Raw genomic sequence first — 16,872 nt, forward strand, 5'->3', positions numbered from 1 at the left:
TGTTTGTTCAGGTGCATGTCGAACCAGTGGTAATTTATCAAAGAATATTATTTAAGGGCAGCATGGTAGCACAAGTGGATAGCACTGTGGCTTCACAGCGCCAGGGTCCCAGGTTCGATTCCCCGCTGGGTCACTGTCTGTGCGGAGTCTGCACGTTCTCCCCGTGTCTGCGTGGGTTTCCTCCGGGTGCTCCGGTTTCCTCCCACAGTCCAAAGACGTGCAGTTTAGGTGGATTGGCCATGATAAATTGCCCTTAGTGACCAAAAAGGATAGGAGGGGTTATTGGGTTACGGGGATAGGGTGGAAGTGAGGGCTTAAGTGGGTCGGTGCAGACACAATGGGCCAAATGGCCTCCTTCTGCACTGTATGTTCTATCTATCTATATTCTATATTAGGTTGTCTTCCTGCTACCCTTGCCAATTTTCTTTCCTTATCCAAAACCGATTAACTGGTCATTCATCTCATAGCTGCCTCGGGTCTTGTTGCTTCGCACAATCGAGCTGCTTCCTTACATAACCATAGTGACTTTGCAGTAATTCATTCAAGGTGAGGCACTTTTGAGCACTTCTACAGTAAAATGCCATATAGATCTAAATTCTTACTAATTGAAGAATATAGACTTGGTACAAAACTGGGATAAGTGACGCATTTTATTTGGCCATTATATGTATCAATTAGGGGACAAAAATGGGAGCAGCATGGTGGCGCAGTGGTTAGCACTGCTGCCTCACAGCGCCGAGGTCCCAGGTTCGATCCCGCGCCGGGTCACTGTCCATGTGGAGTTTGCACATTCTCCCCGTGTTTGTGGGGTTTCACCCCCCACAACCCAAAGATGCACGGTAGGTGGATTGGTCATGTTAAATTGCCGCTCAATTGGAAAAAATGAATTGGGCACTCTAAATGTATTTTTTATAAATGGCAACTGCAGGATCCACCTACATGCCATATTGCTATGAACATTAGCATACACACACAATGAACAGTGACTGAAAGTATGTAGCACAGGCAAATTGGTGTTGATCCAGGTGCAACACAAATCTGAGGGCAGAAGTGCCATTTTGGAGCTCAAAGCTCCAGGTAACACCTCTCACCATTGCACAGCTGAACACTATACAGGTTAGTTGCTGGTTAATTTATTCTGGTTGTTGCACGGATTGCTGCTGCATAACTGATTTCACAACTATCCATTATCACAGTGAGGTACCCTACATTTCACAGTTTGATTGACGGCTACAGGGCAGCACGGTAGCATAGTGGTTAGCACAAATGGTTCACAGCTCCAGGGTTCCAGTTTCGATTCCCAGCTTGGGTCACTGTCTGTGCAGAGTATGCACGTTCTCCCTGTGTGTGCGTGGGTTTCCTCCGGGTGCTCCGGTTTCCTCCCTACAGTCCAAAGATGTGCAGGTTAGGTGGATAGGCGATGCTACGTTGCCCTTAGTGTCCAAAATTGCCCTTAGTGTTAGGTGCGGTTGCTGGGTTATGGGATAGGGTGGAGGTGTGGGCTTGGGTAGGGTGCTCTTTCCAAGAGCCGGTGCAGACTCGATGGGCCGAATGGCCTCTTGCACTATAAATTCTATGATTTCTACAAGAGGTTAGAGACCCAAGGACTATGAATTCCAGTATTTGTTGTTAAAAGGAATTATGTAGTTGAATGAAATGTTTTTTATTATAAAGCTTTATGTAGTTGAAGGAATAAGTTTTAATGAATGACTTTTCTTTATATAACATAATAATAATCTTTATTGTCACAAGTAGGCTTACATTAAAATTGCAATGAAGTTCCTGTGAAAAGCCCCCAGTCACCACATTCCAGCGGCTGTTCGGGTACACAGAGGGAGAATTCAGAATGTCCAAATTACCTTACAGACTTTTTTTGGGACTTGTGGGAGGAAACCGGAGCACCCGGAGGAAAACCATGCAGACACAGGGAGAACGTACAGACACCGCATAGACAGAGACCGAAGCCGGGAATCGAACATGGGACCCCGGCGCTGTGATGCAACAGTGCTAACCACTGTGCTACCAAGATACTTAATCTCATAGATATGTGCTTTATCTCATCTCTCCATGGGTCCTGAGGTGTGCCCATGGTGAATACTGGGTGAGTTAGCGTGGTAGGTGTAAGGGCATGGTAGGTGGCTGGACATGGGTTGCCACTAAGTTGGCATAGGGCCTATAAAGGGCCATTGAGTGAGCAGAGGGGCATGAGTTGACATGAAAGTTTTGGTTACATTAAGTCTCCAGCATAAATATTTCTGTGGTTGAGATGTTGCTGTTGAATACTGACTTCCCTGTTCTTTGTTTTCAACACATATTAGCTCCTAATTGTTTGGTTATCCAGCGACTGTTTGTTGCTCATGTTAATCTTTCTACTAGCAATTACTCCTTTGTTGTGGCGGTGAACAGGGTTTGAAAGTGAAATCTAATAGAGAAAATATTACCACAAATTGGTGCAGTAAGCTAGTTTGTTTTCCCAAAGACAAAAGTTTAAACATCTTCAGAGTTTTGCCCTGTGTGGTGAGTTCCCGATGTGGATCATAACATCGCGAACCAGAAAGTGGGTATCAGCTTTTTCAACACTGAGAACATATGTTATGGCGACCGTGTTGACCTTTATTTATACATAATTGCACAGTTGGCAAAGGAACATGCTGTTTTAGACCTGGTAACGTGTAATGAAAAAGATTAATTCATTACCTCATGGTATAGGATTCTGCAGATAAGAGTAATCATGACATGATGAACTTAAAGTGAAATCCTAACTGTGAGAAATTTGGATCTGAAACTCAGTGTCTTAAACTTAAATAGTGGCAATTACAAAGCTATGAGAACTGAGTTGGCTAAAGTGAATGGGAAAGTGGGGTAAAAGGTAGGACAGTAGAGAAGCAGTGGCAGATGTTTAACTCTCAACAAAGATATATTCTATTCAAATGAAAATGATCCTCAAGAACAATTTACCATCCGTGGCTAACCAAGCAAGTTAAGGATGGTATCAAATTGAAAGAAAATATATACAATGCTGCAAATAGTATGAGGCCAGAAGATTGGGGGAATAAATTGTAAACCGGCAAAGATGACTTTTAAAAAAAAAAGGGAGAAATTGGAATCCAAGAGAAAACTAACATATAATATAAAAGCAGACATAAGAGCTTTACACGAATGGAAATCGGAAAGAGCTAGAGAAAGTCAGTGTGGTTCCATTTCGGAGTGAGACTGGGAAATTAATCATGGAAAACAAGGAGATTTGGAACATGTATTGTGTGCTTGTCTTCACGGTAGAAGACTGAAAATGTATTCCAAGATTAGTAGAAAAGCAGGGGACAAAAGGAGGGAGTAACTTAATTACTTAAGAAAAGGTACGAGGAAAACTAATGGCATGAAAGGTTGATAAGTTCCCTGGACCTGATGGCCTGCATGCTTATGGTCTTAAAGGAAGTGGCTGCAGAGATAGTGGATGCATTGGATGTGATCTTCCAAAAATTCCCCAGATTCTGGGATGGTGCCCACGGACTGAAAACCTCAAAAGTAACACTACTATTCAAAAAAAGGAGACTGAAAGCAGGAAACGATAGGCAGCTGAGATTATCATCTGTCACTGGGAAAACACTCGAATTCACTATTAAGGAGGTAGTAGCAGGGCATTTAGAAAATCTTAATACAATCGGACAGAATAAACATGCTTTTGTAAAAGGAAACCTATTCAGTTCTTTGAGGGTGTAACAAATAGGGTGGATGAAGAGGAACCAGTTCTCCCATTGGGGAGGGGGAATGCTTCCGACTGCAGAGGCGAATTGGAAACCATGCCATATTTTCCAATCCTGACCTAATTAATTATGCATTTGGGGGTTTAAGCAGCAAATTCCATTGGGTGTTGAGAGGGAAGGGGGGGGGGGGGGGGGGGGGGTGCTGCAAAATCCCACCATCATATCTGGGTGCCACACTTATAAGGTGCTGAAGATCACTGCCCCACCGTTGGAGAAGGAAGATGGACCTCCTGTAGAAACAAAAATGGACTTTCTCGATGACACTAAAGCTGGAAGATCTACCTGATAGATTCTCCCCCCCACACACTGCTGTGGTGTTTCTGGGTCAAAGGTCGTTGGTATCCTCCAACCCGAACTCCAGAGGCAGCGGCAGGAAGGCATTTTTTAGGCAAGTCTCCTTCTACATGTCACATTGTTCCAGACGTGTTCTGCCTCAGTGTGTTTTCCCCCTGGCGTTGCAGAGAATCGGACGTGGGGAAGGATTAAGATTCTGGTCAAGTCTTCACCTGCATCTCATTAGCGGGATGCAAATCACATCTGCCATGGTGGGCACCAGCTGAAGATACCGTGGGAAATTCATTCCAGTGTAAAAACAATGTTTGGACCTCCCACCGAAATCCCGCAGCCTGCCCGCTGGCGGGGGCATGGGAGAATTCCGCCCGTAGTTTATTTGGATTTCCAAAAGGCATTCGATATGGTGCCACAAAGATTACTGCACATGATAAGAATGCATGGTGTTGGGGTGGTGTGTTGGCATGGATAGAGGATTGGAAAACTCACAGGAAGCAGGTGCTCGGAATAATTTTCAGATTGGCACTCTGTAATTAGTGGAGTGCCACGGGACTCAGAGCTGGGACCTCAACTATTTAAGAGCTGTATTAATGTCTTGGCTGAAGGAACAGTCTGTATTGTAGCCAAATTAGCTGATGATACAAAGATAGGTAAGAAAGCAAGTTATTAGGAGGATAAAGTATTTGCAAGTCTATATAAAGGTTACATGAGTGGGCAGAAATTTGGCAGATGAATTGCAATGTTGAAAAAACTGTCCACTTCAAGAATACAGCAGCAGAACACTATTTAAATTGAGAAAGGCTACAGAATACTGCAGTACAGAGAAATCTAGGTGTCCTTGTGTATGGACCACAGAAGGTTGCCTACAGGTACAGCATGTAACTGTAAAGTTAAATGGGATGTTGGCCTTCATTGCAAAGGGGATGAAGTATTAAAGTAGCAAAATCTTGCTGCCACTGCACAGGGAATTAGTGAGACCGTATTGGATTACTGTGTACAGTTTTGGTCACTTTACTTAAAAAAGGATAAACTTGCATTGGAAGTAGTTCCGAGTAAGTGCATGAGACTAATTTCTGGGATGAAGGGTTGTCTCAGGAGGAAAGTTGGGCCTTGGAGTTTAAAAGAATGGGAAGTGACTTTATTGAAACACAAGATTCTGATGAGGCTCAACAGGGTAGATGCTGAGAGGATGTTTCCACTCATGGGGGCACCTGGAACTCGGGGGACAATTTAAGGTGGAGATGAGGAATTTCTTCCCTCAAAGAGTTGTTAGAGTTTGAAATTTTCTTCAGCAGAGAGTAGTGGAGGCTGAGTCATTGAATATATTCAAGACGTGGAGATGCCGGCATTGGACTGGGGTGAGCACAGTAAGAAGTCTGACAACACCAGGTTAAAGTCCAACATGTTTGTTTCAAACACTAGCTTTCGGAGCACTGCTCCTTCCTCAGGTGAATGGTCACCTGAGGAAGGAGCAATGTTCTGAAAGCTAGTGTTTGAAACAAACATGTTGGACTTTAACCTGGTGTTGTCGGACTTCTGAATATATTCAAGGCTAGGTTAGACAGATGTTGGATCAACATGTGAATTGAGGGGTATGGGGGACAGGAAGGAGAGTGGCCACAATCAGATCAGCAGTGATTTTATTGAATGGCGGAGCAGGGTGGATGGGCCAAATACCCAATTCCTGCTCTTCGTTCTTATGATCTTATGGTGCAGTGTTGAGTCACAAGAGATAAGAACATTGTGAATATCTTTGTACACAATAGTCCATCTCTCAACTTGCCACTAGATCCATGCACAGTGTCTATTCCATAATGGCATTATTAAAAATGATTCCCATTTATGTTGCAACATAACAAACAATTTGTAGCAGACCAGTAATCCAGCCATCTGGTCTAATGGTCCAGAGACATGAGTCCAAATCCAACTCAGGCAGCTGGGGACTCTAAATTAAATCAAATCTGGAATAAAGCTAATATCAGAAATGGTGACCATCAAACTACTGGAGTGTAATAAAAATCCATCTGGTTATTTGTTGTCCTTCAGGAAAACAAATTTGTTATCCTTTCCCAGTCTGACCTATATGTGAATCCAGACCCGCAGCAACGTGACTGACTCTTAACTCCCTTCTCAGTTGATGACAATTAGGGATGGGCAATTAATGCCTGCCTTGGCAGTATTGTCCATTCCCACAAAGTAGTTTTTTAAGTCCATAAATTGATCTATTCCAATAATACAGGCATTATGGTTCAGTATATGGGTCTGACAGTTTTCAACCATTGCCAAGAATTATGAAAAGTATTATCGTAAAACATGAGGAAGTAGTGATGAAGAAAGGATATTTAATTCACTAAAATAAAAGCAGATTACTGTGGATGCTGGAATCTGATGAAGAGTCATCCAGACTCTCTCCACAGATGCTGTCAGTCCTGCTGAGGTTTTCCAGTATTTTCTGTTTTTGTATTCAATTCTCCATTTGGTTTTGCATCCGACTAAAGTTATTTAATCTTCTGAAGGACAGAAATAACTTAAGGCAAAACTTCTAAGGACAGAAAAATAAATTCTACCCTGTTTCCACCTTGCATCCCAGGTAATAATTATAAAAAATTATAGAGTATCAACCCTGTACCAATTAAAGTTCACATTATTCAGTCTTGACCAGCTGCATTCCACAGATAACTGTTCCAAGGTCCCAACAGCACTGTAATGTGTGTTCTATAAATTATTAGATCATCCATGCCTACACTTGTTTGTATAATCTTTAGCCTCTTTATAACTAGATCCTTACTCGAGCCCTATTAAAGGAGTTGATCAACATTGTATTAACCACTTAACAGCAGCCTCCCCCAAATTGTAGTGTTAGTAATCTGCAACCTTAGTGAAGCTTGCCAATTTTCTACGGCTTGTCTCCGGGATCACAGTTTATGTTAAGTAGCCTGCTTAATAAGTATTGGTCTCTATATTTTAGTGTCGTAAAGTTTTGGAACTCACGCTCTCCTGATCTTCCTGCAATGAAACCAACTGCAATTCTCTGATACAACTTTATCACATTAGAGTATTGCTGTGTTTCAATCATCTTATCCACTTCTCTGTTCAGTGTAACAATTGTGAAAGAACCTACATCGTACACAATTTCTAAAGGCAACAGTACACCAAATTTTACAAGCTTAAAATATTTTTTTGATAATCAGTCGAGTGCTCTTAAGGGGAATCCCAGTGCTGTTTTGTTAATGGATCTCCCACTAACACAATTCAGGTACAGCATCTGCTTTACCTGCAGATACGGACAGAGAATTGCCATGGCTACGCACGCACACCGCGGCGACCTGCAGCGGTCGCGCCGTACAACATTGCGCTGGCTGCACGCGGACCCAGCCTGCCAGATAGTGCCCCCCTGTAACCCCTCGCCACCCCAGGACCACCCCCCGTCCCCTAACAGTCCCCCCCCCCATCCCACGCCGAAGCCCCACCGGCCAGGGAATGGCTTCCGCCCCCCCCCCCCCCCCCCCCCCACTCCTTCTGTGGCGTGACTGGACACATCTACAGCTGCCGTGCGAGGTCCCCGAAAACTGTGAGCATACGTGTCCAACGCCTTCAAGAAGTCGGCCCATCAGGGGCGGAGCATCAGGAGAGGGCCTCGGGTGGCGTCCTGAGGCCATCCCAATGGCATGTGGCAGCGTATTCAACGATGACGCCGTTTTTGAGGATCCGGAGCTTCTGAAAAATCGCGTGACCCCGATTTCAACATCAAAACAGATTCCCCAGCCAATCGCCGAATGCGGTTTTGGTGTCGGCAATCGGAGAATTCAGCCCTAAGTGTTGACCTCAAAAGAGAATCCGTGGACATTTACGACAGAAAAAACTGCGTCACATCTGGACCAATTCCACTGCCGTCGAGGGGCTAGCACCAGTGCCTCATGCAAATCACTCGATTCCACTGAAAAATGGTGCAGGATTCACCGAGTCAGTAATCGTCACTCGGGAGGCTGACAAGCTGCAGCCGCACATACACATTACACTTTGTACACACACTTATCCCAGCCAAAAAAGTGGCACTGGTTGTGCTGGAATAAGACCATACAGCTGATGGGTCAGCTGGAGCCAGAGGGCAGCCGGTGGGGTGCCCTGGGATGACACCTATATGACCCGTGGCACCAGGTTCAAAGCGGCCTCATGGCTTGCTTGCCGGCTGCAGCATTGGTGCTCCGTGTCCATCCACCCTGATGTGTTGGGTATGCTGGGTCTGCGAGGACTGCGTTTACTATAGCAGTGAGAGAGACAGGCTGCCAACACTTGAAGAAATGCAACTCTATTTTATTGAACTGTTAACTATTAAACATATTTTAACTGTGGGTTGACACTAAGCTGAGTTGACTGGAGACCTGAGGCTAACCTGACCAGACTATCTTACCACCACATGGTGGATGTTCTAGTTGTTGCTCACAGGCTCTGGCTGTCTCAGAGGCTGCATCCCAAGAGAGCGGGAAAACTAGTGCCCTCTGGCTTTATAGTGGCCATGTCCTGTCTGGTGATTGGCTGCTGTGTTCTGTGTGCTCATTGGTCATCCTGTGTGTCAATCAATGTCTGTCTGTGCACCATCATATACGTGTGTGTATATTATGACACACCCTGACCCCACAGGCCATCTCCAGGCCACCCCCACTGCTCCCCACAGCCCTGGCAGAAGCGCCCAACCAGCAGCACAACTATCAACACACTATGGCCATGTTGGGCACCTTCAGTACCCCATCTCTCTCCCTCAGCAGCCGCCACGCCGGTTTCACGATTTTTTAAAGCACAAGTGAACCACGCCATCGGGAACTCGGCCCATCGGAGGCGGAGAATCGGGGAGGCCCTGGAGAGTACCGTGTCAGGCCCGCTAATGATATGCAGACGGTGCCTACTGTATGTGCGGAGTGAAATGCATTGACGCCGTTTTGAGGTAACGGAGAATCACTATTTGGCATCAAATCGGCACCTGCCGCAATTTTGACGTCGGAAGCTATTCTCCGCCAAATCGCATTTCCCGATTTTGGAGTCAGCTAATGGAGAATCCCGTCCCAGAAATCCAGCAGTGACTCAGTCCCAAGCTTTCCAGTTTTAAAGCACTGTATCTGTAATTTTTTTGCTAATTATCAACGATCACATCCAAAGCATCTTTGCAAATGCTTTCTGAGACTGCTTGTCACTGATAAAACCATGGGCGGGGGGGGGGATGTTTAACTTTCTGTGATGGTGTAAGTTTCCAAAATGGAAATAAAAATAGGGAGAGATGTAAAGTGGTCTGCTATCATCCAGCTCTCAATATTGCACAAAGTCAGACTTATCCCCACTGGGGTGACTTTGAGGTTCGGACAGCTGCCCATTCCAGGGGGAAAGACATACTGTGATTTTGAGACTTCAGCCTCATTTAAATTTAACGGGCATGTTGCAGTGTTCCCAACAGGCAATAGCAGCTCACTGGATTGAAGACTGGCAGCTGGGCTGAAAGTGCCATCAACAAAGTAAGCTGCCAGGGCGGCTGGGATGAGGGTTGTGATTGCAGAGTATATCCAGGGGTGCAGCAGCACAGATCAGTTTTGCTGTGCCCACGTGCTACAGATACAATTTAAAGACATACCTTTTACAGAGTCTTTTCTCTTCCATTGCTTTTGGAATGGTCAGGCACTGATCAGTTCCTATTTTAAATGACTATTGGGATTTTATTTACATTCGAACCCCAATTTCCAAATTGAAAGGGTACTATCACCTGAATTACGTAGGTACTTGGTCTCTATTTTTTGAAATGTAGCCAGCTACATCCTAGTTTAAACGAGGCAGCAAGGCTACTGGTGTCATTTTACAGTTGTTACCACGCCTTAATGGCAGGCAAACGTACTCAGATCTGATATCCTTTTGTTTGATTATACCTGATTTTACTGCTTTGTTCTAATGTTATTGATTTGTTTTGGTTAAAAATTAATTTGGGTAGGCCTTGCTTGCCTAAACATTTAACCACATTCTTCATTTATGGATGAGTTGTTGCTATATCCTTGTGCCAATACATCCATTGATCTTTTGCATATCAGCTCACCAGACAGTGCTGTTGTCATCAAGATCTGCATTGTTTACACTATTTAACTGGTTTTATTTAGTTTATTGTTTTCAATTTTCTTTGTCAGTACTCTACAATTTACTGGCCAATTTAAAATGAAATCTATCCATTCGGTGCATGGACTAGATTTTACGTGGCAATGCTGACTCTGCCCACTGTCTGAAATTGCAGCACGGTAGCATAGTGGTTAGCACATTTGCTTCCCCGCTCCAGGGTCCCAGGTTTGATTCCCGGCTTGGGTCACTGTCTGTGTGGAGTCTGCATGTTCTCCCTGTGTGTGTGTGGGTTTCCTCCAGGTGCTCCGGTTTTTTTCCACAGTCCAAAGACGTGCAAGTTAGGTGGACTGGCCACGCTACATTGCCCCTTAGTGTCCAAAAAAGGTTAAGTGGGGTTACGGGGATAGGGTTGAGGTGTGGGCTTGGGTAGGGTGCTCTTTCCAAGAGCCGGTGCAGACTCGAATGGCCTCTTTCAGTACTGTAAATTCTATGAAATCTATGAGGTCTGGTGCGCGCCTGTCTCTGGAGGCCCAAGAAGCCAGACTTTACAGGTGCCAGGAAGTTAATTTCCTGATGTTGCGGCTTCCTTCCTTGTGGGCAGATGTCCCACCTCTCAAGAGCTGCTGGCCAATCAGATGACTGGCAGCTCTTCAATCCCAGCAGGGCCACCAGGAGTGATGGCCACTGCTGGAACTTCAGTCAAACAAAGAACCAAGGAGGAGTCCGGACTGGAGGGTGGAGCCAAGGAGAAGTCTGGACTGGAGGGTGAGTGGGACAGTCTCACGGGTGTCAGTCGGGAAGTGAAGAAGGGGGTTGTGATCATTGGGAGGCTAGAGGAGCGGAGCACGGCGCCTAAACAAGAGGGACCACCCATCTGAGCCCACAGTAAAATATCAGCAGCAGTTGGTGGAGGCCCATCTGGTGCATATATACCTAAATTGCTGATCAGAAAGGAGCTCCAGGACTTTGATCCAGCAGCAGAGAAGAAATGGCGATACAGTTCCAAGTCAGGATAATGTGTGGCTTGGATGGGTAACTTGCAGGTGGTGGTGTTCCCATGTGTCTGCTGCCCTTGCCCTTTTAAGTGGTAGAGATCACTGGCTTGGAAGGATCCTTGATGAGTTGCTACAGTGCAACATGTACATGGTATTCACTGCTGCCACTGTGCGCAAGTGGTGGAGGGGGGTGAATATTTAAATTTGCAGATGGAGATACAATCAAGCAAATTGCTTTGTCCTGGATAGTGTCAAGCTTCTTGAGTTGGAGCTGCACTCATCCAGGCCAAAGTGTAGAGTATTCCATCACACGCCTGACTTGTGCCTTGTAGATAGTGAACAGGCCTTGGAGAGTTTCGAGATAAGTTACCCACCTCAGTCACTGGTTCAGTTCAGTCAATGGTAATGCCCAGGATGTTGATAGTGGTGATTTCAGCAATGTTACTACCATAGCATGTCAAGGAGAGATGGTGAGATTTTCTTCTATTGGAGATGGTCATTGCCTGGCACTTGTGTTGTACAAGTTAACGTGCCACATATCAGCCTTGGCCGCAATGTTGCTTTATATAACTCTTATATAACTCTTATGGAAAAGAGCGAAAGTAACAGGGTAGTTGTTATGGGAGACTTTAACTTTCCTAATATTGACTGGAAAAGATATAGTTCGAGTACATTGGATGGGTCGTTCTTTGTACAATGTGTGCAGGAGGGTTTTCTGACACAATATGTTGACAGGCCAACAAGAGGTGAGGCCACTTTGGATTTGGTTTTGGGTAATGAACCAGGCCAGGTGTTAGATCTGGAGGTAGGTGAACACTTTGGAGACAGTGACCACAATTCGGTGACCTTTACGTTAGTGATGGAAAGGGAAAGTATACCCCGCAGGGCAAGAGTTATAGCTGGGGGAAGGGCAATTATGATGCCATTAGACATGACTTAGGATGTGTTGGTTGGAGAAGTAGGCTGCAAGGGTTGGGAACACTGGATATGTGGAGCTTGTTCAAGGAACAGCTATTGCATGTTCTTGATAAGTACGTACCAGTCAGGCAGGGAGGAAGGGGTCGAGCGAGGGAACCGTGGTTTACCAAAGAAGTGGAATCTCTTGTTAAGAGGAAGAAGGAGGCCTATGTGAAGATGAGGCGTGAAGTTTCAGTTGGGGCGCTTGATAGTTACAAGGAAGCGAGGAAGGATCTAAAGAGAGAGCTGAGACGAGCAAGGAGGGGACATGAGAAGTCTTTGGCAGGTAGGATCAAGGAAAACCCAAAAGCTTTCTATAGGTATGTCAGGAATAAAAGAATGACTAGGGTAAGAGTAGGGCCAGTCAAGGACAGTGGTGGGAAGTTGTGTGTGGAGGCTGAGGAGATAAGCGAGATACTAAATGAATACTTTTCGTCAGTATTCACTCAAGAAAAAGATAATATTGTGGAGGAAAATGCTGAGACCCAGGCTATTAGAATAGATGGCATTGAGGTGTGTAGGGAAGAAGTGTTGGCAATTCTGGACAAGGTGAAAATAGATAAGTCCCCGGGGCCGGATGGGATTTATCCTAGGATTCTCTGGGAAGCCAGGGAAGAGATTGCTGAGCCTTTGGCTTTGATTTTTAGGTCATCATTGGCTACAGGAATAGTGCCAGAGGACTGGAGGATAGCAAATGTGGTCCCTTTGTTCAAGAAGGGGAGTAGAGATAACCCCAGTAACTATAGGCCGGTGAGCCTAACGTCTGTGGTGGGTAAAGTCTTGGAGAGGATTATAAAAGATACGATTTATAATCATCTAGATAGGAATAATATGATTAGGGATAGTCAGCATGGTTTTGTGAAGGGTAGGTCATGCCTCACAAACCTTATCGAGTTCTTTGAGAAGGTGACTGAACAGGTAGATGAGGGAAGAGCAGTTGATGTGGTGTATATGGATTTCAGTAAAGCGTTTGATAAGGTTCCCCACGGTCGGCTATTGCAGAAAATACGGAGGCTGGGGATTGAGGGTGATTTAGAGATGTGGATCAGAAATTGGCTAGTTGAAAGAAGACAGAGAGTGGTAGTTAATGGGAAATGTTCAGAATGGAGTTCAGTTACGAGTGGCGTACCACAAGGATCTGTTCTGGGGCCGTTGCTGTTTGTCATTTTTATAAATGACCTAGAGGAGGGCGCAGAAGGATGGGTGAGTAAATTTGCAGACGACACTAAAGTCGGTGGAGTTGTAGACAGTGCGGAAGGATGTTGCAGGTTACAGAGGGACATAGATAAGCTGCAGAGCTGGGCTGAGAGGTGGCAAATGGAGTTTAATGTGGAGAAGTGTGAGGTGATTCACTTTGGAAAGAATAACAGGAATGCGGAATATTTGGCTAATGGTAAAATTCTTGGTAGTGTGGATGAGCAGAGGGATCTCGGTGTCCATGTACATAGATCCCTGAAAGTTGCCACCCAGGTTGATAGGGTTGTGAAGAAGGCCTATGGTGTGTTGGCCTTTATTGGTAGAGGGATTGAGTTCCGGAGCCATGAGGTCATGATGCAGCTGTACCAAACTCTGGTACGGCCGCATTTGGAGTATTGCGTACAGTTCTGGTCGCCTCATTATAGGAAGGACGTGGAAGCTTTGGAACGGGTGCAGAGGAGATTTACCAGGATGTAGCCTGGTATGGAGGGAAAATCTTATGAGGAAAGGCTGATGGACTTGAGGTTGTTTTCGTTAGAGAGAAGAAGGTTAAGAGGTGACTTAATAGAGGCATACAAAATGATCAGAGGGTTAGATAGGGTGGACAGCGAGAGCCTTCTCCCGCGGATGGAGGTGGCTAGCACAAGGGGACATAGCCTTAAATTGAGGGGTAATAGATATAGGACAGAGGTCAGAGGTGGGTTTTTTACGCAAAGAGTGGTGAGGCCGTGGAATGCCCTACCTGCAACAGTAGTGAACTCGCCAACATTGAGGGCATTTAAAAATTTATTGGATAAGCATATGGATGATAAGGGCATAGTGTAGGTTAGATGGCCTTTAGTTTTTTTTTTCCATGTCGGTGCAACATCGAGGGCCGAAGGGCCTGTACTGCGCTGTATTGTTCTATGTTCTATATGGGCACAGACTGTGTCAGTCTCTGAGGAGTTGCAAATGGTCCTGAACATGGTGAAATCATCAGCGAATATTCCTATTTCTGATTTTTGTGATCGATGGATGGTCATTGATGAAGCAACTGAAGATGGTTGGGCCTATGGAACACTATTCAAAGGAGTTCCTGTAGTTATATCCTAGGACTGAGATGATTGAACTCCAACAATCGCAACTATTTTTCTTTGTGATTGGTATGACTCCGCCTGGATCCCATTAACTTCAGTTTTGCTAGGGCTCCATAATGGCACCTCCAGATAAATGCTGCCTTGATATCAAGGGCAGTCGCTCTCACCTCCCACTTAAAGGCCCAAGGGTTGACAAGCCACGCGACATTCATTCCACTGCTGGGAAAATATCAGTGGAGGATGGTCGGCAATTGTTATTTCTCTTCCCGCTTTGCCTGCTCCCCCCTCCCACCTGGTTTCTCACCTACCTGCTCCTGGGAGGGATGGGCATGTAAAATTCCAACCATATTTCCGACATCAATATATGTGATTTTATGTTCATTTACAAGAAAAACTGCTGCTGATCCCAAGTTTTTAAATTTAATTTACCCAAAATATATCCTGCGGATCAATCTTGCATATCGAAGCCATGTGCTAAAACAAATTATCACTTTAAGTTGCTTAGACTTATTCCAGTCCAGATAGTTTTCACCATCAATTTATTCCATCTTTATTTTCTTCGAAAGTACTAGATACATAATTATATTATTCTATATTAAATGCAGTGAGTGCTTTCAAGTATTCCAATATTAAGGCTATGTCCCCACGCCCGGGAAAAAAAGCGCAAATCACTCTGGACTTTCCTTGTGTAAGTCCAGGGTGATTCTGCGATTTGCAGGGGGCTAGCAGGGCCCCGGAGTGCTCCTCGCAGCTCCGGCTGCCGATACAGGGCCCTGCACTTCTGGTCAGGGGTCCGCGCATGCGCACGCCGGCGACCAGTGTCGGCTGTCCCACGCGACATGGCCGACCCACACCACGGAGCGACAGCAAGAAAATAGGTCGTCACCCCCCCCCCCCCCCCCCCCCCTCCACTCCAGATCGTGCGCACCCGCGGATCGGTGGCCCTGATCAGTAGCTTGGCCGTTCTGGAGGCCTCCCCCCCCCCCAGTGAATGATTGCCCCGCCATCCACTAGGTGGCCACAGACTGAGTCTGCAGCTGTCACGCTGAGTTCCCGGCGGATGGAACCATGAGAACCACGCCGGCGGGAACTTGGCCTTTTTCAATGGCCTCCGACCGGCGTCACTTCGACCGCGTGCGCCCGATTGGTGGCAATTCTCCGTAGCATCACGAGAGCACCGTCGGGCCCGATCTCGGGTCTGGCGCGCATTCTCCGCGCCAAGCGCAATTTTGGTGCGGTGGCTCTGAGAATCCCACCCACTGTGTCTGCAGATGGTACTACGATTGTCACATTAAGTAATCTAAAGTTATGGCACAGAGTCTCCTGTTGGGAAAGTGCCAAACCCACCTTTATAACTTACCAGACGAGAAAATAATATTACCAAATAAAGGGCTCATAAAATACATATGTGTATATATTATGTACAAGGTGTGTAAACATTTGAAAGGAAAGGTTGTATCATTGGAGCTCATGGAAGGTGTTGGCTTCACATCTATGGCAAATGTCACTGAGGAGCATTATGTGGATGAGGGAGAAGAAAGTTTAAGGATGGGTCTTTAGAGAATCCTCAGCTAACAGTCTAGGGCAGATAAACCATTGATAAAGATGCTCTGGCTACAGTTCGATCATTAAATAGGAAATAAGCGAGGCCATTTTGGTTAATAGAGAAAAGAGTTGGAGGATGATGGTGTGTAATTGACCTGTTAAAGTCTGCAGAAAGGTGAAGGACGGGTTGGAAGGACAGGACACCATTTCGCAGTCTTGAAAAATGTCATTTCTGACACTGACTAGGACCATTCCAGCGATGTAGGTGGATAGTAACATTTGATTTCCGGAGTTGAAGCAAGAAGGTCCATAAGAATTGGATGTGGAGATATTCAAGGATTTTGGAGAGGAAACTGAGGTTGCAGTGTTGTACAAACTAGGTTTCATCATATCAGTAAAATAAGTTGTGTCACCCACTTGCCTGTTAAAGAGGCTAAAAGTAATCCTGCACTTTGGGAGAGATGGTTTTGTAGAAAAGCGTTTATTGCTTTATCGGTTCACAAAGCTCCTCAGAAACTCCGCCAGAGAGACTAGGCAAATTTTAAATAACCATTTGAGATTAGAGCTCGCAGCCTTCTGTCTGAGTCATTATGATATTCTTTCTCAGGGCTAAAAGAGCACTAAAGTACACTGTCGTCTGGGGTACTGTAATTCTAAAACAACTGTTCAATATTATTGTATGAAAGTATATTAAATGTTCATCAAGTTATGAATTTGCGCATCATTTTGCTGAAATGCAGGTAACGAAAGCCTTTCATCTGTTGTGCACCAACATGCAGTGACCCTGCTTTCCAAAGGAAATATTAGTATGGAATGTTCACTGCTGACCCAATGAAAGATTAACTGGTATTTTTCAGTATTTGTTAATGACCATTAGAACTGTCAGAAAACCTAACTACACTTGAAGTGTTTTGGATAATAGCACTGCTGATGGTAATGCTGGCAATTTCCCTGTTT

At 45.3% G+C, this 16,872-nt stretch overlaps 1 protein-coding gene across 5 annotated transcripts in view; it reads left to right on the forward strand.

Moving 5' to 3' along the window:
* The window catches only part of bach2b (BTB and CNC homology 1, basic leucine zipper transcription factor 2b), a 327,096-nt gene that overhangs the window by 284,525 nt on the left and 25,699 nt on the right, over nt 1-16,872 (forward strand). The window lies entirely within an intron of this gene.

Source organism: Scyliorhinus canicula, chromosome 6, assembly GCF_902713615.1.
Source record: "Scyliorhinus canicula chromosome 6, sScyCan1.1, whole genome shotgun sequence".
Classification (NCBI taxonomy): Eukaryota; Metazoa; Chordata; class Chondrichthyes; order Carcharhiniformes; family Scyliorhinidae; genus Scyliorhinus; species Scyliorhinus canicula.